Consider the following 24,686-nt stretch of genomic DNA (forward strand, 5'->3'; position numbering starts at 1 on the left):
CATTTGCATCTTTAACATATTTCAAGCAAGCATATCCTTTTTTTAAAACAAGTGAAGAAAAATCTCTTATTTATAAAATTCTGAGATATTAGGGTTGAACTAGTGGAATTTCCAAAACTTGGTTAACAAAACTTTTGTGTAAATTTCTGGTGTTTCAATAAATTTTCTTTACTTACATTTGTTATTTCTTTAAATTCTTTCCATATATAAACTATAAAATTTTCTTTTTGTTGTGTTCAATTTGCCTTTTATATCTTTTTTTGTTTACAAGATGATGGGGAAGTGAAAACTCAAGTTTTGATTTAAACATCTAAAATGTAAATGCACAATGCACAAATGTAGAGAGATATAATTCCAAATAGTGTCTGTAATTTTTAGGGATTGTAAACTCTTTTTAGTTTTTCAATATCAGGTTTTGCAATCGTCGAGAAAAGGGGAGGCGGGGAATTTTAACTTAGTGTTGACTCCCAATTCAAAAGTCATTTCTTAAAAAAATATAGCCCGTTACACATGATAAATCACTTTACAATAATCTATGATCGTTAGGTAAAATTTTTGTAAATGGGGAAAATAATAGTTTGTTTGACTCGGGTAAATATCCCAATGCATGTTCACTTGGGAATTTAATGTTATTCCCTTTAAAAGGTTTGGATCCATAGATCATTTGCATCCTTAACATGTTTCAAGCTTGCAAATCCATTTTTTGAAACATGTGCAGAAAAATATCTTTCTTATAAAATTCCGAGCTATTAGGGTTGAACTAGTGGAATTTCCCAAACTTGGAAAAAAAATATTTTGTGTACATTTGTGGTGAGTGAATAATTTTTCTTTACTTACATTTGTTATTGCTTTAAATTCTTTCCATATACAAAACTCTAAAATTTTCCATTTGTTATTGCTTTAAATTCTTTTCATACACAAAACTCTAAAATTTTCTTTTTGTTGTGATCTATTTGCATTTAATCTTTTTTTTTGTTTACGAGATGAAGGGGAAGTGAAAAATCATGTTTTGATTTAATAAAAAAGTATGCATCTAAAACGGAAATGCACAATGCAAAAATGTAGACAGAGATAATTCCAAAAAGTATCTATAAGTTTTTAGGATTGTAAACTCTTTTTAGTTTTTATATATTAGGTTCTACAATAATCATGAAAAGGGGGAGGCGAAGGATTTTTAACTGAGCGTTAACTCCCAATCCATACATCATTCCTTAGAAAAATCTACCCCGTTATGCAAGATAAATCACTTTACAATCATCTATGATCGTAAGGTCAGCTTTTTGTAAATGGCAAAAATAATGGCTTGTTTGACTAGGGTAAATATCCCACCGCATGTTCACTTAGGAATTTAATGATATTATCTTTAAAAGGTTTGGATCCATAGGGCATTTGCATCTTTAACATGTTTCAAGCATGCATATCTATTTTTTAAAACATGTGTAGAAAAATCTCTTTCTTATAAAATTCCAAGCTATTAGGGTTGAACTAGTGGAATTTCCCAAACTTAGATAATAAAACTTTTGTGTTCATATGTGGTGTGTGAATAAATTTTCTTTAGTTATATTTTTTTATTGCGTTATATTCTTTACGTACATAAACTCTAAAATTTTCATTATGTTGTGATCGATTTGCTTTTTATCTCATTTTTTGTTTACGAGATGAAGGGAAAGTTAAAACTTATGTTTGGATTTAAGAAAAAAGTATACATATAAAATGGAAATGCACAATGAAAAAATGTACATAGAGAAAATTCAAAAAAGTGTCTGTAATTTTTAGGGATTCTAAACTCTTTTTAGTTTTTATATATCAGGTTTTGCAATTGTCGGGAAAAGGGGGAGGCAGGGGATTTTTAGCTGAGTGTTGACTCCTAATCCATAAGTCATTCCTTACAAAAATATTGCCCGTTACGAAATATAAATTACATTACAATCATCTATGATCGTTAGGTCAGCTTATTGTAAATGAGACAAATAGTGGCTTGTTTGGCTAAGGAAAATATCCCACCGCACGTTCACTTGAGAATTTAATGTTATTCACTTTAAATGGTATGGATCCATAGGTCATTTGCATATTTAACATGTTTGAAACATGTATATCCATTTTTTAAAACATGTGTAGAAAAATCTCTTTCTTATAAAATTCCAAGCTATTAGGGTTGAACTAGTGAAATTTCCCAAACAGTGATAACAAAACTTTTATGTTCATTTGTTCTATGTGAATAAATTTACTTTACTTACATTTGTTATTTCTTTAAATTCTTTCCATACATAAAATCTAAAACTTTCATTTTGTTGTGATCTATTTTTCCCTTTTATCTCTTTTTTTGTTACGAGATGAAGGGATAGTGAAAACTCAAGTTTTGATTTGAGAAAAAAGTAAACAGCTAAAATGGAAATGCACAATGCACAAATGTAGAGAGAGATAATTCCAAAAACTACCTGTAATTTTTAAGGATTGTTTACTCTTTTTAGTTTTTTATCAGGTTTTGTAATCGTAGGGAAAAGGGGGAGGCGGGGGATTTTTAACTAAAGTGTTGATTCCCAATCCATATGTCATTCCTTACAAAAAAATAGCCCGTTACACATGATTAATCACTTTACAATCATGTATGATCGTTAGGTCAGCTTTTTGTAAATGGGCAAAATAATGGCTTGTTTGAGTCGGGTAAATATCCTACCTCTCGTTCACTTGAGAATTTATGGTTATTATCTTTAAAAGGTATGGATCCAAAGGTCATTTGCATCTTTAACATGTTTCAAGCATGCATATCCATTTTTTTAAACATGTGTAGAAAAAATTCTTTCTTATAAAATTCCAAGCTATTAGGGTTGAACTAGTGGAATTTCCAAAACTTAGATAACAAAACTTTTGTGTTCATATGTGGTGTGTGAATAAATTTTCTTTACTTACATTTTTTTATTGCATTATATTCTTTACGTACATAAACTCAAAAATTTTGATTATGTTGTGATTGATTTGCTTTTTATCTCATTTTTTGTTTAAGAGATGAAGGGAAAGTTAAAACTTATGTTTCGATTTAAGAAAAAAGTATACATATAAAATGGAAATGCACAATGAAAAAATGTACATAGAGATAATTCCAAAAAGTGTCTATAATTTTTAGGGATTGTAAACTCTTTTTAGCTTTTATATATCAAGTTTTGCAATCGTCTGGAAAAGGGGGAGGCAGGGGATTTTTAACTGAGTGTTGACTCCTAATCCATAAGTCATTCCTTACTAAAATATAGCCTATTATGCATATAAATCACTTTATAATCATCTACGATCGTTAGGTTAGCTTTTTGTAAATGGGCAAAATAATGGCTTGTTTGACACGGGTAAATATCCCACCGCACGTTCACTTGAGAATTTAATGTTATTCTCTTTAAAAGGTGTGGATCCATAGGTCATTTGCATCTTTAACATGTTTCAAGCATGCATATCCATTTTTTAAAACTTGTGTAGAAAAATATCTTTCTTATTAAATTCCAAGCTATTAGGGTTGAACTAGTTGAATTTCCCAAACTTAGATAACAAAACTTTTGTGTTCATATGTGGTGTGTGAATAAATTTTCTTTACTTACATTTTTTTATTGCGTTATATTCTTTCCATACATAAACTCTAAAATTTTCATTATGTTGTGATCAATTTGCTTTTTATCTCATTTTTTGTATACGAGATAAAGGGAAAGTTAAAACTTATGTTTTGATTGAAGAAAAATGTATACATATAAAATGGAAATGCACAATGAAAAAATGTACATGGAGATAATTACAAAAAATGTCTGTAATTTTTAGGGATAGTAAACTGTTTTTAGTTTTGATATATATCAGGTTTTGCAATCATCGGGAAAAGGGGGAGGTGGGGTTTTTAACTGAGTGTCCACTCCAAATCCATAAGTCATTTCTAACAAAAATATTGCCCATTACAAAATATAATTTACTTTACAATTATCTATGATTATTTGGTCAGCTTAATGTAAATGAGACAAATAGTGGCTTGTTTGACTCGGGTAAATATCCCACCGCACGTTCACTTGAGAATTTAATGTTATTCACTTTAAATGGTATGGATCGAAAGGTCATTTGCATATTTAACATGTTTCAAACATGTATATCCATTTTTTTAAACACGTGTAGAAAAATCTCTTTCTTATAAAATTTCAAGCTATTAGGGTTGACCTAGTGAAATTTCCCAAACTAGGATAACAAAACTTTTATGTTCATTTGTGTTGTGTGAATAAATTTACTTTACTTACATTTGTTATTTCTTTAAATTCTTTCCATACATAAAATCTAAAAATTTCATTTTGTTGTGATCTATTTTTCCCTTTTATCTTTTTTTTGTTACGAGATGAAGGGATAGTGAAAACTCAAGTTTTGATTTAAGAAAAAAGTATACAGCTAAAATGTAAATGCACAATGCACAAATGTAGAGAGAGATAATTCCAAAAAGTGTCTGTAATTTTTAGGGATTGCTAACTCTTTTTAGTTTTTATCAGGTTTTGTAATCGTGGGGAAAAGGGGGAGGCGGGGGATTTTTATCTAAAGTGTTGATTCCCAATCCATATGTCATTCCTTATAAAAATTTGGCCCGTTACACATGATTAATCACTTTACAATCATGTATGATCGTTAGGTCAGCTTTTTGTAAATGGGAAAAATAATGGCTTGTTTGAGTCGGGTAAATATCCCACCTCACGTTCACTTGAGAATTTATGGTTATTCTCTTTAAAAGGTTTGGATCCAAAGGTCATTTGCATCTTTAACATGTTTCAAGCATGCATATCCATTTTTTAAAACATGTGTAGAAAAATCTCTTTCTTATAAAATACTAAGCTATTTGGGTTGAACTAGTGGAATTTCCCAAACTTGGATAACAAAACATTTGTGTTCATTTGTGGTGTGTGAATAAATTTTCTTTACTTACATTTTTTATTGCTTTAAATTCTTTCCATACATAAACTCGAAAAATTGCATGTTGTTGTGATCTATTTGCCTTTTATCTCATGTTTGGTTTAATGGATGAAGGGAAAGTGAAAACTCAAGCTTTGATTAAAGAAAATAGTATACATCTAAAATGAAAATGCACAATGCAGAAATGTAGAGAGAGATAATTCCAAAAAGTGTCTGTAATTTTTAGGGATTGTAAAATCTTTTTAGATTTTATATATCAGGTTTTGCAATCGTCAAGAAAAAAGGGGAGCGAGGAGTTTTTAACTGAGTGTTGACCAGTTATGCATGATAAATCACTTTACAAAATATTGCCAGTTATGCATGATAAATCCACAAGTCATTCCTTACAAAATATTGCCAGTTATGCATGATAAATCACTTTACAATCATCTATGATTGTTAGGTCAGCTTTTTTTAAATGGGCAATATGTTGGTTTGTTTAACACAGGTAAAAATGCCACCCACGTTCACTTGAGAATATATTGTTGTTCTCTTTAAAAGGTTTGGATCCATTGGTCATTTGCATCTTTAACATGTTATAAGCATGCATATCATTTTTTTAAAACATGTGTAGAAAAATCTCTTTCTTATAAAATTCCAAGCTATTAGGATTGAACTAGTGGAATTTCCCAAACTTAAATAACAAAACTTTTGTGTTCATTTGTAGTGTGTGAATAAATTTTCTTTACTTACATTTGTTATTTCTTTAATGCTTTCCATACATAAACTCTAAAATTTTCGTTTCGTTGTGATTTATTTGCCTTTTATTCTCTTTTTTTGTTTACGAGATGAAGGGAAAGTGAAAACTCAAGTTTTGATTTAAGGAAAAAGTATATATCTAAAATGGAAATGGACAATGCACAAATGTAGAGAGAGATAATTCCAAAACGAGTCTGTAATTTTTAGGGATTGTAAACTCTTTTTAGTTTCTATATATCAGGTTCTACAATCGTTGAGAAAAGGGGGAGGCGACGGACTTTTAACTGAGAGTTTATTCCTAATCCATAAGTCATTCCTTACAAAAATATCTCCCGTTATGCATGATAAATCACTTTATAATAATCTATGATCGTTAGGTCAACTTTTTGTAAATGGGCAAAAAAATGGCTTGTTTGACTTGGGTAAATATCCCACCCCACGTTCACTTGAGAATTTAATGTTATTCTCTTTAAAAAGTTTGGATCCTTAGTTCATTTGCATGTTTAACATTTTTCAAGCATGTATATCCTTTTTTTAAAACATGCATAGAAAAGTATCTTTCTTCTAAAATTCCAAGCTATTAGGGTTGAACTTGTGGAATTTCCCAATCTTGGATAACAAAACTTTTGTGATCATTTGTGGTGTGTGAATAAATTTTATTTACTTACATTTTTTATTGCTTTAAATTCTTACCATACATAAACTCTAAAATTTTCATTTTGTTGTGTTCTATTTTTGCCTTTTATCTCTTTTTTGTTTACAAGATGAACGGAAAGTGAAAACTAGAGTTTTGATTTAAGAAAAAAGTATACATCTAAAATGGAAATGCACAATGCACAAAAATCAGAGTGACATAATTCCAAAGAGAGTGTAATTTTTAGGGATTGTAAACACATTTTAGTTTTTATATTTCAGGTTTTTCAATCTTTGGGAAACAGGGGAGGTGGGGGATTTTTAACTGAGTGTTGACTTCCAATCCATAAGTCATTCCTTACAAAAATATAGACCATTACACAAAATAAATCACTTTACAATCATCTTTCATCGCTAGGTCAGCTTTTTGTAAATGGGCAAAATAATGTCTTGTTTGACTCGGATAAATAACCCACCGCAAGTTCACTTGAAAATTTAATGTTATTATCTTTAAAAAGTTTGGATCCATAGGTCATTTGCATCTTTAACATATTTCATGCATGCATATCTATTTTTTAAAACATGTGTAGAAAAATCTCTTTCTTATAAAATTCCAAGTTATTAGGGATGAACATGTGGAATTTCCCAAACTTGGATAACAAACCTTTTGTGCTCATTTGTGGTGTGTGAATAAATTATCTTTTTTACATTTGTTATTGTTTTAATTTCTTTCCATTCATAAACTCTAAAATTTTCATTTTGTTGTCATCTATTTTGGCCTTTTATCTCTTTTTTTGTTTACGAGATGAAGGGAAAGTGAAAACTAAAGTTTTGATTTGAAAAAAAATAATATATCTAAAATAGAAATGCACAATGCAAAAATGTAGAGTGAGATAATTCCAAAAAGTGTCTGTAATTTTTAGGGATTGTAAACTCTTTTTAGTTTTAATATATCAGATTTTGCAATCGTCGAAAAAAGGGGGAGGCGAGGGATTTTTAACTGAGTGTTAACTACCAATCCATAAGTCATTCCTTACAAAAATATAGCCCAGTATGAATTATAAATCACTTTACAATCATCTATGATCGTTAAGTCAGCTTTTTGTAAATAGGCAAAATAATGGCTTGTTTGACTCGGGTAAATATCACACCGCACATTCACTTGAGAATTTAATATTATTTTCCTTAAATGGTATGGTTCCGTAGGTCATTTGTATTTTGAACATGTTTCAAACATGCATATTCATTTTTTAAAACTTGTGTAGAAAAATCACTTTCTTATAAAATTGCAACCTGTATGGGTTGAACTAGTGATATTTCCCAAACTTGGATAACAAAACTTTTTTGTTCATTTGTGGTGTGTGAAAAAAATTTCTTTACTTACATTTGATATTGATTTTAATTCTTCCCATACATAAACTCTAAAATTTTCATTTTGTTGTGATCTATTTTTTCCTATTATCTCGTTTTTTGTTTTGCGAGATGAAGGGAAAGTGAAAACTCGAGTTTTGATTTAAGAAAAAATTATACATCCAAAATGAAAATTCACAATGCAGAAATGTAGAGAGAGATAATTACAAATGATTTCTGTCATTTTAAGGATTTTAAACTCTTTTTAGTTTTTATATCTCAGGTTTTGCAATTGTCAGGAAAAGGGGGAGGCAAGGGATTTTTAACTGAATGCTGACTCCCAATCCATAAGTCATTCCTCACAAAAAATATAGACCGTTACGCATAATCAATCAGTTAAGAGTCATCTATGATCGCTAGGTTAGCATTTAGAAAATGGGCAAAATAATGGCTTGTTTGACTCGCGTAAATATCCAACCGCATGTTCACTTGAGAATTTAATGTTATTCTCTTTAAACCGTTTGGATCTATAGGTCATTTGCATCTTTAACATTTTTCAAGCATGCATATCCATTTAGTTAAAACATGTTTAGAAAAATATCTTTCTTATAAAATTCCAAGCTATTAGGGTTGAACTAGTGGAATTTCCCAAACTTGGATAACAAAACTTGTGTTCATTTGTGGTGTGTGAATAAATTTTCTTTACTTACATTTGTTATTGGTATAAATGCTTTCCATACATAAACTCTAAGATTTTAGTTTTGTTGTGATCTATTTGCCTTTTACCTCTTTTTTTATTCATGAGATGTAGGGAAAGTTAAAAATAAAGTTTTGATTTAAGAAAAAAGTATACACCTAAAACGGAAATGCACAATGTACAAATGTAGAGTGAGATAATTACAAAACGTGTCTGCAATTTTTAGGGATTGTAAACTCTTTTTAGTTTTTATATATCAGGTTTTGCAATCATTCGTAAAAGAGGGACGCGGGGATATTTAACTGAGTGTTGACTCCCAATCCAGAAGTCATTCCTTACAAAAATATCTCCTATTACGCATGATAAATCACTTTACAATAATCTATGATCGTTAGGTCAACTTTTTGTAAGTGGGCAAAATAATGGCTGGGTTGACTCAGGTAAATATCCCAACGCACGTTCACTTGAGAATTTAATATTATTCTCTTTAAACGGTTTTGATCCATAGGTCATTTGCATCTTTGAAATGTTTCAAGCATGCATATCCATTTTTTAAAATATGTGTAGAAAAATCTCTTTTTTAATAAAATTCCAAGCTATTAGGGTCGAACTAGTGGAATTTTCCATACTTGGATAACAAAACTTTTCTGTTCATTTGTGGTGTGTGAATAAATTTTCTTTACTTACATTTGTTATTGCTTTAAATTCTTTCCTTACATAAACTCTCTAATTTTAATTATGTTGTATTTTCCTTTTATCTTTTTTTTTTTTACAAGATGTTGGGAAAGTGAAAACTCAAGTTTTAATTTATGAAAAAAGTATACATCTAAAATGGAAATGTACAATGCAAAAATATATAGAGAGAGATAATTCCAAAAAGTGTCTGTAATTTTTAGTGATTTTAAACTCTTTTTAGTTTTCATATATCCGGTTTTGCAATCGTCCGGAAAAGGGAGAGGCGGGGGATTTTTAACTGAGTGTTGACTCCAAATCCATAAGTCATTCCTTACCAAAATATAGACCGTTACACAAAATAAATCACTTTACAATCATCTTTGATCGGTAGGTCAGCTTTTTGTAAATGGGCAAAATAATGTCTTGTTTGACTCGGGTAAATAACCCACCGCACGTTCACTTGAGAATTTAATGTTATTCTCTTTAAAAAGTTTGGATCCATAGGTCATTTGCCTCTTTAATATGTTTCAAGCATGCATATCTATTTTTTCAAACATGTTTAGAAAAATCTCTTTCTTATAAAATTCCAAGCTATTAGGGATGAACATGTGGAATTTCCCAAACATGGATAACAAAAATTTTGTGCTCATTTGTGGTGTGTGAATAAATTATCTTTTTTACATTTTTTATTGCTTTAAATTCTTTCCACACATAAAATCTAAAATTTTCATTTTGTTGTGATCAATTTAGGCCTTTTTTCTCTTTTTTTGTATACGAGATGAAGGGAAAGTGAAAACTCTAGTTTTGATTTGAAAAAAAATAAAATATCTAAAACAGAAATGCACAATAATAAAATGTAGAGTGAGATAATTCCAAAAAGTGTCTGTAATTTTTAGGGAATGTAAACTCTTTTTAGTTTTAATATATCAGATTTTTCAATCGTCGAGAAAAGGGGGAGGCGAGGGCTTTTTAACTGAGTGTTGACTACCAATCCATAAGTCATTCCTTACAAAAATATAGCCCGTTTTGAATTATAAATCACTTTACAATCATCTATGATCGTCAGGTCAGCTTTTTGTAAATGGGCAAAATAATGGCTTGTTTGACTCGGGTAAATATCACATCGCACATTCACTTGAGAATTTAATATTATTTTCTTTAAATGGTGTGGATCCGTAGGTCATTTGCATCTTGAACATGTTTCAAACATGCATATTCATTTTTTAAAACATGTGTAGAAAAATCTCTTTCTTATTAAATTGCAACCTATAAGGGTTGAACTAGTGGAATTTCCCAAACTTGGATAAGAAAAATTTTTTGTTCATTTGTGGTATGTGAAAAAAAATTATTTACTAACATTTGTTATTTATTTTAATTCTTTCCATACATAAACTCTAAATTTTTCATTTTTTTGTGATCTATTTTTGCCTTTTATCTCTTTTTTTGTTTACGAGATGAAGGGAAAGTGAAAACTCGAGTTTTGATTTAATAAAAAATTATACATCTAAAATGAAAATGCACAATGCAGAAATGTAGAGAAAGATAGTTCCAAAAAGTCTCTATCATTTTTAAGGATTTTAAACTCTTTTTAGTTTTTATATTTTAGGTTTTGCAATCGTCAGGAAAAGGGGGAGGAGAGGGATTTTTAACTGAGTGCTGACTCCCAATCCATAAGTCATTCCTTACCAAAAATATAGCCTGTTACGCATGATCAATCACTTAAGAGTCATCTATGATTGTTAGGTTAGCATTTTGAAAATGGGCAAAATAATGGCTTGTTTGACTCGGGTAAATATCCAACCGCACGTTCACTTGAGAATTTAATGTTATTCTCTTTAAAAGGTTTGGATCTATAGGTCATTTGCATCTTTAACATTTTTCAAGCATGCATATCCATTTTTTAAAACATGTGTAGAAAAATCTCTTTCTTATAAAATTCCAAGCTATTAGGGTTGAACTAGTGGAATTTCCCAAACTTGGATAACAAAACTTTTGTGTTCAATTGTGGTGTGTGAATAAATTTTCTTTACTTACATTTGTTGTTGGTTTAAATGCTTTCCATACATAAACTCTAAGATTTTAGTTTTGTTGTGATATATTTGCCTTTTACCTCTTTTTTTTATTTACGAGATGTAGGGAAAGTTAAAACTAAAGTTTTGATTTAAGAAAAAAGTATACATCTAAAAAGGAAATGCACATTGTGCAAATGTAGAATGAGATAATTACAAAACGTGTCTACAATTTTTAGGGATTTTAAACTATTTTTAGTTTTTTTATATCAGGTTTTGGAATCATTGGGAAAAAGGGGAGGCGGGGGATATTTAACTGAGTGTTGACTCCCAATCCAGAAGTCATTCCTTACAAAAATATCTCCTGTTACGCATGATAATTCACTTTACAATAATCTATGATCGTTAGGTCAACTTTTTGTAAATGGGAAAAATAATGGCTAGTTTGACTCAGGTAAATATCCCACCGCACGTTCACTTGAGAATTTAATATTATTCTCTTTAAACGGTTTTGATCCATAGGTCATTTGCATCTTTAAAATGTTTCAAGCATGTATATCCATTTTTTAAAATATGTGTAGAAAAATTTCTTTTTTAATAAAATTCCAAGCTATTAGGGTCGAACTAGTGAAATTTTCCATACTTGGATAACAAAACTTTTCTGTTCATTTGTGGTGTCTGAATAAATTTTCTTTACTTACATTTGTTATTGCTTTAAATTCTTTCCTTACATAAACTCTCTAATTTTAATTATGTTCTATTTTCCTTTTATCTATTTTTTTTACGAGATGTTGGGAAGTGAAAACTCAAGTTTTAATTTATGAAAAAATTATACATAAAAAATAGAAATGTACAATGCAAAAATATGGAGAGAGATAATTCCAAAAAGTTTCTATAATTTTTAGTGATTTTAAACTCTTTTTTGTTTTCATATATCAGGTTTTGAAATCGTCAGGAAAAGGGAGAGGCGGGGGATTTTTAACTGATTGTTGAGTCCCAATCCATAAGTCATTCCTTGCAAAAATATAGCCCTTTATGCATGATAAATCTCTTTACAATCATCTATGATCATTAGGTCAACTTTTTCTAAATGGGCAAAATAATGGCTTGTTTGACTTTGGTAAATATCCCACCGCATGTTCACTTGAGAATTTAATGTTTTTCTCTTTAAAATGTTTGGATCCATAAGTCATTTACATCTTTAACAAGTTTCAAGCATGCTGATCCATTTTTTTAAACATGTGTAGAAAAATATCTTTCTTATAAAATTCCATACTATTAGGGTTGAACTAGTGGAATTTCCCAACCTTGGATAACAAATCTTTTGTGTCCATTTGTTTTGTGTGAATAAATTTTCTTTACTTAAAATTTTTATTGCTTTAAATTATTTCCATACATAAACTCTTAAATTTTCATTTTGTTGTGATCTATTTTTGCCTTTTATCTCTTTGTTTGTTTACGAGATGAAGGAAAAGTGAAAAATCAAGTTTTGAATTAAGAAAAAATTATACATCTAAAATGGAAAAGCACAATGAACAAATGTAGAGAGAGATAATATCAAAAACCTTTTGTAATTTTTTAGGATTGTAAACTCATTTTAGTTTTTATTAATTAGGTTTTGCAATCGTCGGGAAAAAGGGGAGGCAGGGGATTTTGAACGGAGTGTTGACTCCCAATCCATAAGAAATTCCTTACAAAAATATAGCCTGTTGCGCAGGATAAATCACTTTACAATCATCTATGATCGTTAGGTCAGATTTTATTAAATGGGCAAAATAATGGCTTGTTTGACTCGGGTAAATATCCCACCGCACATTCACGTGAGAATTTAATGTTATTCTCTTTAAAATGTTTGGATCCATAGGTCATTTGCATCTTTAACATGTTTTAAGCATGCATATCCATTTTTTAAAACATGTGTAGAAAAATCTCCTTCTTATAATATTCCATGCTATTGGGGTTGAACTAGTGGAATTTCCCAACCTTGGATAATAAAACTTTTGTGTTCATTTGTGGTGTGTGAATAAATTTTCTTTACTTATATTTGTTATTGCTTTTAATTCTTTCCATACATAAACTCTAAAATTTTCATTTTGTTGTGATCTATTTTTGCCTTTTATCTCTTTTTTTGTTTACATGATGAAGGGAAAGTGAAAATTCGAGTTTTGATTTAAGAAAAAAGTATCAGTAATTTTTAGGGATTGTAAACTCTTTTTAGTATTTATATATCAGGTTTTACAATCGTTAGGAAAGGGGGGATGTGGGGAATTTTTAACTGAGTGTTGACTCCAAATCCTTATGTCAGTCCTTACAAAAATATGGCCCGTTACACATAATAAATCACTTTACAATCAGCTATGATCGTTAGGTCAGCTTTTTGTAAATTGGCAAAATAATAGGTTGTTTGACTTGAATAAATAACACACCGCACATTCACTTGAGAATTTAATGTTATTCTCTTTAAAAGTGTTGGATCCATAGCTCATTTGCATAATTAACATGTTTCAAGCATGCATATAATTTTTTAAAAACATGTGTAAAAATATCTCTTTCTTATAAAATTCCAAACTATTATGGTTGAACTAGTGGAATTTTCCAAACTTGGATAACAAAACTTTTGTCTTCATTTGTGGTGTGTGAATAAATTTTCTTTACTTACATTTGTTATTGCTTTAAATTCTTTCCATACATAAACTCTAAAATTTTATTTTGTTGTGATCTATTTAGGCCTTTTATCTCTTTTTTTGTTTACGAGATGAAGGGAAAGTGAAAAATAAAGGTTTGATTTAAGAAAAAAGTATACATCTAAAATGGAAAAGCACAATGCACAAATGTAGAGAGAGATAATTCCAAAAAATGTCTGTAATTTTTAGGGATTGTAAACTCTTTCTAGTTTTTATATATCCGGTTTTGCAATCGTCGGTAAAAGGGGGAGACGGGGGATTTTAACTGAGTGTTGACTACCAATTCATAAGTTATTCCTTACAAAAATATAGCCTGATACGCATGATAAATCACTTAACAATCATCTATGATCGTTAGGTCAACTTTTTTTAAATGGGCAAAATAATGACTTGTTTGACTCTAGTAAATATCCCGTCAGATGTTCACTTCAGAATTTAATGTTATTCTCTTTAAATGGTATGGATCCATAGGTCATTTGCATATTTAACATGCTTCAGACATTGTTATCCATTTTTTAAAACATGTGTAGAAAAATCTCTTTCTTATCAAATTCCAAGCAATTAGGGTTGAACTAGTGGAATTTCCCAAACTTGGATAACAAAAATTTTGTGTTCATTTGACGTGAGTTAATAAATTTTCTTTACTTAAATTTGTTATTTATTTAAATTATATCCATACATATACTCTAAATGTTTCATTTTGTGGGGATCTATTTTTGCCTTTTATCTCTTTTTTTGTTTACGAGATGAAGGAAAAGTGAAAACTCAAGTTTAGATTTAAGAAAAAATTATACATCTAAAATGTAAATGCACAATGCACATATTTAGAGAGAGATAATTCCAAAAAGTGTTTGTAATTTTTAGGGATTGTAAACTCTTTTAAGTTTTTATATATCAGGTTTTGCAATCGTCGGGAAATGGGGGAGGCAGGGGGTTTTTAACTTAGTGTTGACTCCCAATCCTTAAGTTATTCCTTACAAAAATATAGCATGTTACGCATGATATATCATTTTACAGTCATCTATGATCGTTAGGTCAGGTTTTTTTAAATGGGCAAATTAAAGACTTTTTTAACTCGGGTAAATATGCAACCGCATGTTCATTTGAGAATTTAATGTTATCCCTTTTAAAAGGTTTGGATCCGTAGGTCATTTGCATCTTTAACATGTTTCAAGCATGCATATCCATTTTTTAAAACATGTGTAGAAAAATCTCTTTCTTATAAAATTCCAAGCAATTAGGGTTTAACTAGTGGAATTTCCCAAACTTGGATAACATAACTTTTGTGTCCATTTGTGGTGTGTCAATAAATTTTCTTTACTTGAATTTGTTATTTCTTTAAATTCTTTCCATATCTAAACTCTAAAATTTTCAATTTCTTATGATCTATTTTTTGTCTTTTACCTCTCTTTTTTGTACACAAGGTGAAGGGAAAGTGAAAACTCAAGTTTGGATTTTAAAAAAAAATATACATCTAAAACTGAAATGCACAATACACAAATGTAGATAGAGATAAGTGAGAAAAATGTCTATAATTTTTACGGATTGTAAATTCTTTTACGTTTTTGTATATCAGGTTTTGCAATCGTCGGGAAAAGGGGTAGGCAAGGGATTTTTAACTGAGTGTTGACACCCTATCCATCAGTCATTCCTTAAAAAAATATAGCTCGTTAGTCCTCATAAATCACTTTACAATCATCTCTGATCGGTAGGTCAGCTTTTTGTAAATTAGCAAAATAATGGCTTGTTTGACTCGGTTAAATATCCTACCGCACGTTCACTTGATAATTTAATGTTTTTCTCTTTAAAAGGTTTGGATCCATAGGTCATTCGTATTTTTAACATGTTTCAAGCATGCATATCAATTTTTTAAAACATGTTTAGAAAAATCTCTTTCTTATAAAATTCCAAGCTATTAGGGTTGAAGTAGTGGAATTTCCTAAACTAGGATAACAAAACTTTTGTTTTCATTTGTACTGTGTGAATAATTTTTCTTTACTTGCATTTGTAATTGCTTTAAATTCTTTCCATACATAAACTCTAAAATTTTCATTTTGTTGTGATCTATTTTTGCCTTTTATCTCTTTTTTTGCGTACGAGATGAAGGGAAAGTGAAAACTCAAGTTTTGATTTAACAAAAAAGTATACATCTAAAATGGAAATACACAATGCACAAAAGTAGAGAGAGATAATTCCAAAAAGTGTCTGTAATTTTAGAGACTGAAAACTCTTTTTAGTTTTTGTACAACAGGTTATGCAATCGTCGGGAAAAGGGGGAGGCGGGAGATTTTTAATAGAGTGTTAACTTCAAATCCATAAGTCATTCCTAGAAAAAATATAGCTTGTTATTCATGATAAATCACTTTACAATCATCTATTATCGTTTGGTCAGTTTTTTCTAAATGGGCAAAATAATGGCTTGTTTAACTCGGGTAAATATCCCACCGCACGTTCACTTTAAAATTTAATGTCATTCTCTTTAAAAGGTGTGGATCCATAAGTCATTTTCATCTTTAACATGTTTCAAACATCCATATCCATTTTTTAAAACATGTGTAGAAAAATCATTTTCTTATAAAATTCCAAGCTATTAGGGTTGAACTAGTGGAATTTCCCAAACATGGATAACAAAACATTTGTGTTCATTTGTGGTGTGTGAATAAATTTTCTTTACTTGCATTTTTAATTTCTTTAAATTCTTTCCATACATAAACTCTAATTTTTTTATTTTGTAGTTATCTATTTTTCCCTTTTATCTCAGTTTTTGTTTACGAGATGAAGGGAAAGTGAGAACTCAAGTTTTGATTTAAGAAAAAAGTATATATCTTAAATGCAAATGCACAATGAAAAAATATTGAGAGAGATAATTCCAAAAAGTGTCTGTTATTTTTAAGGATTGTAAACTCTTTTCTGTTTTTATATATCAGGTTTTTCAATCATCGGGAAAAAGTGGAGGCGGGGGATTTTTAACTGAGTGTTGACTCCCAATCCATTAGTACAAAAATATAGCCCATTCCGCATGATAAATCACTTTACTATCATCTATGATCGTTCGGTCAGCTTTATGTAAATGGGCAAAATAAAGGCTTGTTTGGCTCGGGTAAATATCCCACCACACGTTCACTTGAGAATTTAATGTTATTCTATTGAAAAGGTTGGGATCCATAGGTCATTTGCCTCTTTAACATGTTTCAAGCATGCATATCCATTTTTTTAAACATGCGTAGAAAAATCTCTTTCTTATAAAATTCCAAGCTATTAGGGTTGAACTAGTGGAATTTCCCAAACTTGGGCAACAAAACTTTTGTGTTCATTTTTGGTGTGTGAACAAATTTTCTTAACATACATTTTTTATTGCTTTCTATTCTTTCCATACATAAACTCTATAATTTTCATTTTGTTCTGATCTATTTTTACCTTTTATCTCTTTTTGTTTACGAGATGATGGGAAAGTGAAAACTCAAGTTTTGATTTAAGAAAAAAGTATAGATCTAAAATGGAAATGCGCAATGGAAAAATGTATTAATAGATAATTCAAAAAAGTGTTTGTAATTTTTAGGGATTGTAAACTCTTTTTAGTTTTTATACATAAGGTTTTGCAATCGCCGGGAAAAGGGGGAGGCGGAGATTTTTAACTGAGTGTTGACTCCCTATCCATAGGACATTCCTTAAAAAAATATAGCCCGTTATGCATGATAAATCACTTTACAATAATCTATTATCGTTAGATCAGCTTTTTGTAAATGGGCAAAATAATGGCTTGTTTGACTCGGGTAAATGTCCCATCGCACGTTCATTTGGGATTTTATTGTCATTCTCATTAAAATGTTTGGATCCATAGGTCATTTGCATCTTTATCATGTTTCAAGCATGCATATCCATTTTTTAAAACATGTGTAGAAAAATCTCTTTCTTATAATATTCCAAGCTATTAGGGTTGAACTAGTGGAATTTCCCAAACATGGATAAAAAAAACTTCTATGTTCATCTGTGGTGTGTGAATAAATTTTCTTTACTTGCATTTGTAAGTTCTTCAAATTCTTTACATACATAAACTCTAAAATTTTTACTTATTAGTGATCTATTTTTACCTTTTATCTCTTTTTCTGTTTGCGAGATGAAGGGAAAGTGAAAACTGAAGTTTTGATTTAAGAAAAAAGTATACATCTTAAAAGGAAATGGACAATGCAAAAAAGTTGAGAGAGATAATTCCAAAAGTGTCTATAATTTTTAAGGATTGTAAACTCTTTTTAGTATTTATAAATCTGGTTTTGCAATCGTAGGGAAAAGGGGGTAGCGGGGGATTTTTAACTGAGTGTTGACTCCCAATCCATAAGTCATTCCTTACAAAAATATTGCCCGTTACAAATGATAAATCACTTTACAACCATCTATGATCGTTAGGTCAACTTTATGTAAATGGGAAAAATAATGGTTTATTTTACTCGGGTAAATATCCCACCGCACGTTCACTTGAGAATTTAATGTTATTCGCTTTAAAAGGTTTGGTTCAATAGGTGATTTGCCTCGTTAACATGTTTCAAGCATGCATATTCATTTTTTAAAACTTGTGTAGAAAAATATCTTTCTTATAAAATTCCAAGCTATTAGGGTTGAACTAGTGGAATTACCCAAACTTGGGTAACAAAAATTTTGTGTTCATTTGTGCTGTGTGATTAAATTTTATTTACTTACAGTTTTTATTGCTTTATATTCTTTCCATACATAAAATCTAAAATTTTCATTTTGTTCGGATCTATTTGCCTTTTATATGTTTTTTTGTTTACAAGATGATGGGAAAGTGAAAACTCAAGTTTTGATATAAGAAAAAACTATACATCTTAAATGGAAATGCACAATGCAAAAAAGTATTGAGAGATAATTCCAAAAAGTGTCTATAATTTTTAGGGATAGTAAACTCTTTTTTGTTTTTATATATCAGGTTTTGCAATCGTCAATAAAAGGGGGAGGCGGGGGATCCATAACTGAGTGTTGACTCCCAATCCATACATAATTCCTTGCAAAAATATAACCTGTTATGCATGATAAATCACTATACAATCATCTATGATCGTTAGGTCAGCTTTTTGTAAATGGGCAAAATAATGGCTTGTTTCACTCTGGTAAATATCCCACCTTACGTTCACTTGAGAATTTAATGTTATTCTCATTAAAAGTTTTGGATCCATAGGTCATTTGCATCTTTAACATGTTTCAACCATGCATAATATCCATTTTTTAAATCATGTGTCGAAAAATCTCTTTCTTATAAGATTCCAAGCTATTAGGGTTGAACTAGTAGAATTTCCCAAACATGGATAACAAAACTTTTGTTTTCATTTGTGGGGTGTGAATAAATTTTGTTTACTTGCATTTGATATTACTTTAAATTTTTTCCATACATAAACTCTAAAATTTTCATTTTTTTGTGATCTATCTTTGCCTTTTATATCTTTTTTTGTTTACGAGATGAAGGGAAAGTGAAAACTCAAGTTGTGATCTAAGAAAAAAGTATACATCTAAAATGGAAATACACAATGCACAAATGTGGAGAGAGATAATTCCAAAAAGTGTCAGTAATTTTTAGGGATAGTAAACTCATTTTAGTTTTTATATATCATGTTTTTCAATCGTCGAGAAAAGAGGGAGGTGGGGGATATTTAACTGAGTGTTGCGTCCCAATCCATAAGTCATTCCTTACAAAAATATACCTGTTACGTATGCTGAATCTCTTTACAATCTTCTAAGATCGTTAGCTCAACTTTTTGTAATTGGGCAAAACAATGGCTTGTGTGACTCAGGTAAATATCCCACCATACGTTCACTTGAGAATTTAATGTTATTCTCTTTAAAAGGATTGGATCCATAGGTCATTTGCATCTTTTACATGTTTCAAGCATGCATATCAATTTTTTAAAACATATGTAGAAAAATCTCTTTCTTATAAAATTCCACGCTATTAGGGTTGAACTAGTGGAATTTCCCAAACTAGGATAACAAAACTTTTGTGTTCATTTGTATTGTGTGAATAAATTTAATTTTCTTGCATTTTTTATTTCTTTAAATTCTTTCCATACTTAAACTCTAAAATTTTAACCTTTTTGTGATCTATTTTTGCCTTTTATCTCTTTTTTTGTTTACGAGATGATGGGAAAGTGTCTATAATTAATTGGGAAAAATATAATCTAAAATATAAATGCACAATACACAAATAAAGAGAGAGATAATTTCAAAAAGTGTCTATAATTATAAGGGATTGTAAACTCTTTTTAGTTTTTATATATGAGGTTTTGCTATCGTCAAGAAATGGGGGAGGTGGGAGATTTTTAACTGAGTGTTGCCTCCCAATCCATAAGTCATTCCATACAAAAATATAGCCCGTTACGCATGATAAATCACTATACAATCATCTATGATCTCTAAGTCAGCTTTTTGTAAATGAGCAAAATAATGGCTTGTTTGACTCGGGTAAATTTCCCACCGCACATTCACTAGAGAATTTTAAGTTATTCTCTTCAAAAGGATTGGATACAAAGGTCATTTACATCTTTAACATGTTTCAAGCATTCATATCCATTTTTTAAAACAGGTGTAGAAATAGCTCTTTCTTATAAAATTCCAAGCTATTAGGGTTGAACTACTGGAATTTCCCAAACTTTGAAAACAAAACTTTTGTGTTCATTTGTGGTGTGTGAATAAATTATCTTGACTTGCATTTGTTATTGCGTTAAATTTTTTCCATACATAAACTCTAAAATTTTCATTTTGTTGTGATCTGTTTTTTCCTTTTATCTCTTTTTTTGTTTACGAGATGAAGGGAAAGTGAATACACAAGTTTTGATTTAAGAAAAAATTATACATCTAAAATGGAAATGCACAATGCACAAATGTAGGAAGAGAAAATTCCAAAAAATGTCTGTAATTTTTTGGGATTGTCAACTCTTTTAAGTTTTAATATATCAGGTTTTGCAATCATCAGGAAAAGGGGGAGGCGGGGGATTTTTAATTGTGTGTTGACTCCAAATCCATAAGTAATTCCTTACAAAAATATAGACCGTTACACATGATAAATCACGTTACAATCAATTATGATCGTTAGGTCAGCTTTTTCTAAATCGGTAAAATATTAGATTGTTTGACTCAGGTAAGTATCCCAACGCACGTTCACTTGAGAATTTAATGTCATTCTCTTTACAAGGTTTGGATCCATAGATCATTTTCATCTTTAACATGTTTCAAGCATACATATCCATTTTTTAAAACATGGGTAGAAAAATCTCTTTCTTATAAAATTCCAAGCTATTAGGGTTGAACAAGTGCAATTTCCGAAACTCTAATAACAAAACTTTTGTGTTCATTTGTGGTGTGTGAAAAAATTTTCTTCACTTTGTATTTTTTATTGCTTCAAAATTCTATCCATACATAAACTCTTAAATTTTCATTTTGTTGTGATCTATTTTTTTCTTTAATCCCTTTTTTTGTTTTCGAGATGAAGTGAAAGTGAAAACTCAAGTTTGATTTAAGAAAAAAGTAAAGAACTAAAATGTAAATGACCAATGCACAAATGTAGGGAGAGCTAATTCAAAAAAGTGTCTTTAATTTTTAGGGATTGCAAACTCTGTTTAGTTTTTATATATAAGGTTTTGCAATCGTCGGGAAAAGGGGTAGGCAGGGGCTTTTTAACTGAGTGTTGACTCCCAATACATAAGTCATTCCTTACAAAAATATAGCCCGTTACGCATGATAAATCATGTTATAATCAGCTATGATCAGTTGGTCAACTTTTTGTAAATGGGCAAAATAATGGCTTGTTTGACTCGGGTAAATCAACCTCAGCATGCTCACTTGAGAATTTAATGTCATTCTCTTTAAAATATTTGTATCCATACGTCATTTGGATCTTTAACATGTTTCAAACATGCAAATCCAGTTTTTCAAACATGTGTAGAAAAGTCTCTTTCTTATAAAATTCCAAGCTATTAGGGTTGAACTAGAGGAATTTCCCAAACAAAACTTTTGTGTTCATTTGTGGAGTGTGAATAAATTTTCTTTACGTGCATTTTTTTAAAAATTCTTTCCATTCATAAACTCTAATATTTTCATTTTCTTGTGATCTTTTTTTCCTTTTATTTCTTTTTTTGTTGACGAGATGAAGGGAAAGTGAAAACTCAAGTTTTGATTTAATAAAAAAGTTTACATCTAAAATTGAAATGCACAACGCACAAATGTATAGAGAGATAATTCAAAAAAGTGTCAGTAAATTTTAGGGATTCTAAAATCTTTTTAGTATTTATATATCAGGTTTTGCAATCGTCGGGTAAAGGGGAAGGCGGGGGATTTTTAACTGAGTGTTGACTCCCAATCCATAAGTCATCCGTTAAAAAATTATAGCCCGTTACGCATGATAAATCACATTACAATCTTCTATGATCGGTAGGTCAGGTTTTTGTAAATGGGCAAAATAATGGCTTGTTTGACTCAGGTAAATATCCCATTGCACGTTCACTTGAAAATTTAAAGTCATTCTCTTTAAAAGGTTTTGATCCATAGGTCATTTGCATCTTTAACATGTTTCAAGCGTGCATATCCATTTTTTAAAACATGTGTAAAAAATCTCTTTCGTATAAAATTCCAAGCTATTGAACTAGTGGAATTTCCCAATCTCAGATAATAAAACTTTTGTGTTCATTTGTGGTGTGTGAATAAATTTTCTTTACTTATATTTGTTTTTTCTTTTAATTCTTTCTATGCATAAACTCTAAAATTTTCATTTTGTTGTGATCTTTTTGCCTTTATCTCTTTTTTTGTTTACGTGATGAAGGAAAACTGAAAACTCAAGTTTTGATTTATGAAAAAAGTGTACATCTAAAATGAAAATGCACAATGCACAATTGTAGAGAGAGATAATTCAAAAAAGTGTCTATAATTTTTACGGATTGTCAACTCTTTTTAGTTTTTATATATCACGTTTTGCAATCATTGAGAAAGGGGGAGGGATTTTTAACTGAGTGTTGACTCCCAATCCTTAAGTCATTCATTACAAAAATATAGCCCATCACGCATTATAAATCACTTTACAATCATCTATGATCGTTAGGTTAGCTTTTTGTAAATAGGCAAAATAATGGCTTGTTTGACTCGGGTAAATATCCCACCGCACGTTCACTTGAGAATTTAATGTTATTCTCTTGAAAAGGTTTGGATCCATAGGTCATTTGCATCTTTAACATGTTTCATGCATGCATATCCATTTTTTAAAACATGGGTAAAAAATTCTCTTTCTTATAAAATTGCAAGCTATCAGGGTTGAACTAGTGTTCCCAAACTTGGATAACAAAACTTTTGTATTCATTTGTAGTGTGTAATAAATTTTCTTTACTAATAATTGTTACCTCTTTTAATTATTTCCATACATAAACTCCAAAATTTTCATTTTGTTGTGATCTATTTTTGCCTTTTATCTCTTTTTCGTTTACGAGATGAAGGGAAATTGAAAACTCAAGTTTTGATTTAAGAAAAAAGTATATGACTAAAAATTAAATGCACAATGCACAAATGTAGAGTGAGATAATTCAAAAAAGAATCTGTAATTTTTAGGGATTGTAAACTTTTTTTAGTTCTTATATATCTGGTTTTGCGATCGTCGAAAAAAGGGGAGGCATGGGATTTTTGACTGAGTGTTGAATCTCAGTCCATAGTCATTCCTAACAAAAATATATCCCATTACACATGATAAATAACTTTACAATTTTCTATGATCGCTAGGTCAACTATTTGTAAATTGGCAAAATAATGGCTTTTTTTACTCGGGTAAATATCCCACCGCACGTCCACTTTAGAATTTATTTTTATTCTCTTTAAAGGGTTTGGATCCAAAGGTCATTTGCATCTTTAACATGTTTCAAGCATGAGTATCCATTTTTTAAAACATGTGTAGAAAAATTTCTTTCTTATAAAATTCCAAGCTATTAGTGTTGAACTAGTGGAATTTCCCAAACTTGGATAACAAAAATTTTGTGTTCATTTGTGGTGTGTGAATAAATTTTATTTACTTGCATTTGTTATTGCTTTAAATTCTTTCCACATATGAACTCTAAAATTTTCATTTTCATGTGATCTTCCTTTTCCTTTTATCCCTTTTTTTTTACGAGATGAAGGGAAAGTGAAAACGCAAGTTTTGATTTTAAAAAAATGTATACATGTAAAATTGATATGCACAATGCAAAAATATAGAGAGAGATAATTCCTAAAAGTGTCTGTAATTTTAAGGGATTTTAAAAAAAAAAATTTAGTATTTATATATCGGGTTTTGCAATCGTCGAGAAAAGGGGGAGGCGAGGGATTTTTAACTAAGTGTTGACTCCCAATCGTTAAGTCATTCATTAAAAAAATATAGCCCGTTACGCATGATAAATCACATTACAATCTTCTATGATCGTTGGGTCAACTTTTTGTAAATGGAAAAAATAATGGCTTGTTTGACTCGAGTAAAAAGCCCTCTGCACGTTCACTTGAGAATTTAAAGTCATTCTCCTTATTAGGTTTGGATCCATAGGTCATTTGCATCTTTAACATGTTTCAAGCATGTATATCCATTTTTTTAAACATGTGTAAAAAAAATCTCTTTCTTATAAAATTCCAAGATACTACGGTTGAACTAGTGGAATTTCCCAAACTTTGTTAACAAATTTTTTTTGTTCATTTGTGGTGTGTGAATAAATTTTATTTACTTATATTTGTTTTTTATTTTAATTCTTTCCATGCATAAAGTATAAAATTTCCATTTTGTTGTGATCGTTTTGCCTTTTATCTCTTTTTTTGTTTACGAGATGTGGGGAAAGTGAAAACCCAAGTTTTGATTTTTGAAAAATGTGTACATCTAAAATGGAAATGCACAATGTAAAAATATAGAGAGAGATAATTCCAAAAAGTGTCTATAATTTTTAGGGATTGTCAACTCTTTTTAGTTTTTATATATCACGT

The sequence above is a fragment of the Aristolochia californica genome, unplaced genomic scaffold (assembly GCF_029961685.1).
Source record: "Aristolochia californica isolate CCGP_79_NKW_82.1479 unplaced genomic scaffold, dmAriCali1.0.hap1 SCAF_8, whole genome shotgun sequence".
Lineage (NCBI taxonomy): Eukaryota > Viridiplantae > Streptophyta > Magnoliopsida > Piperales > Aristolochiaceae > Aristolochia > Aristolochia californica.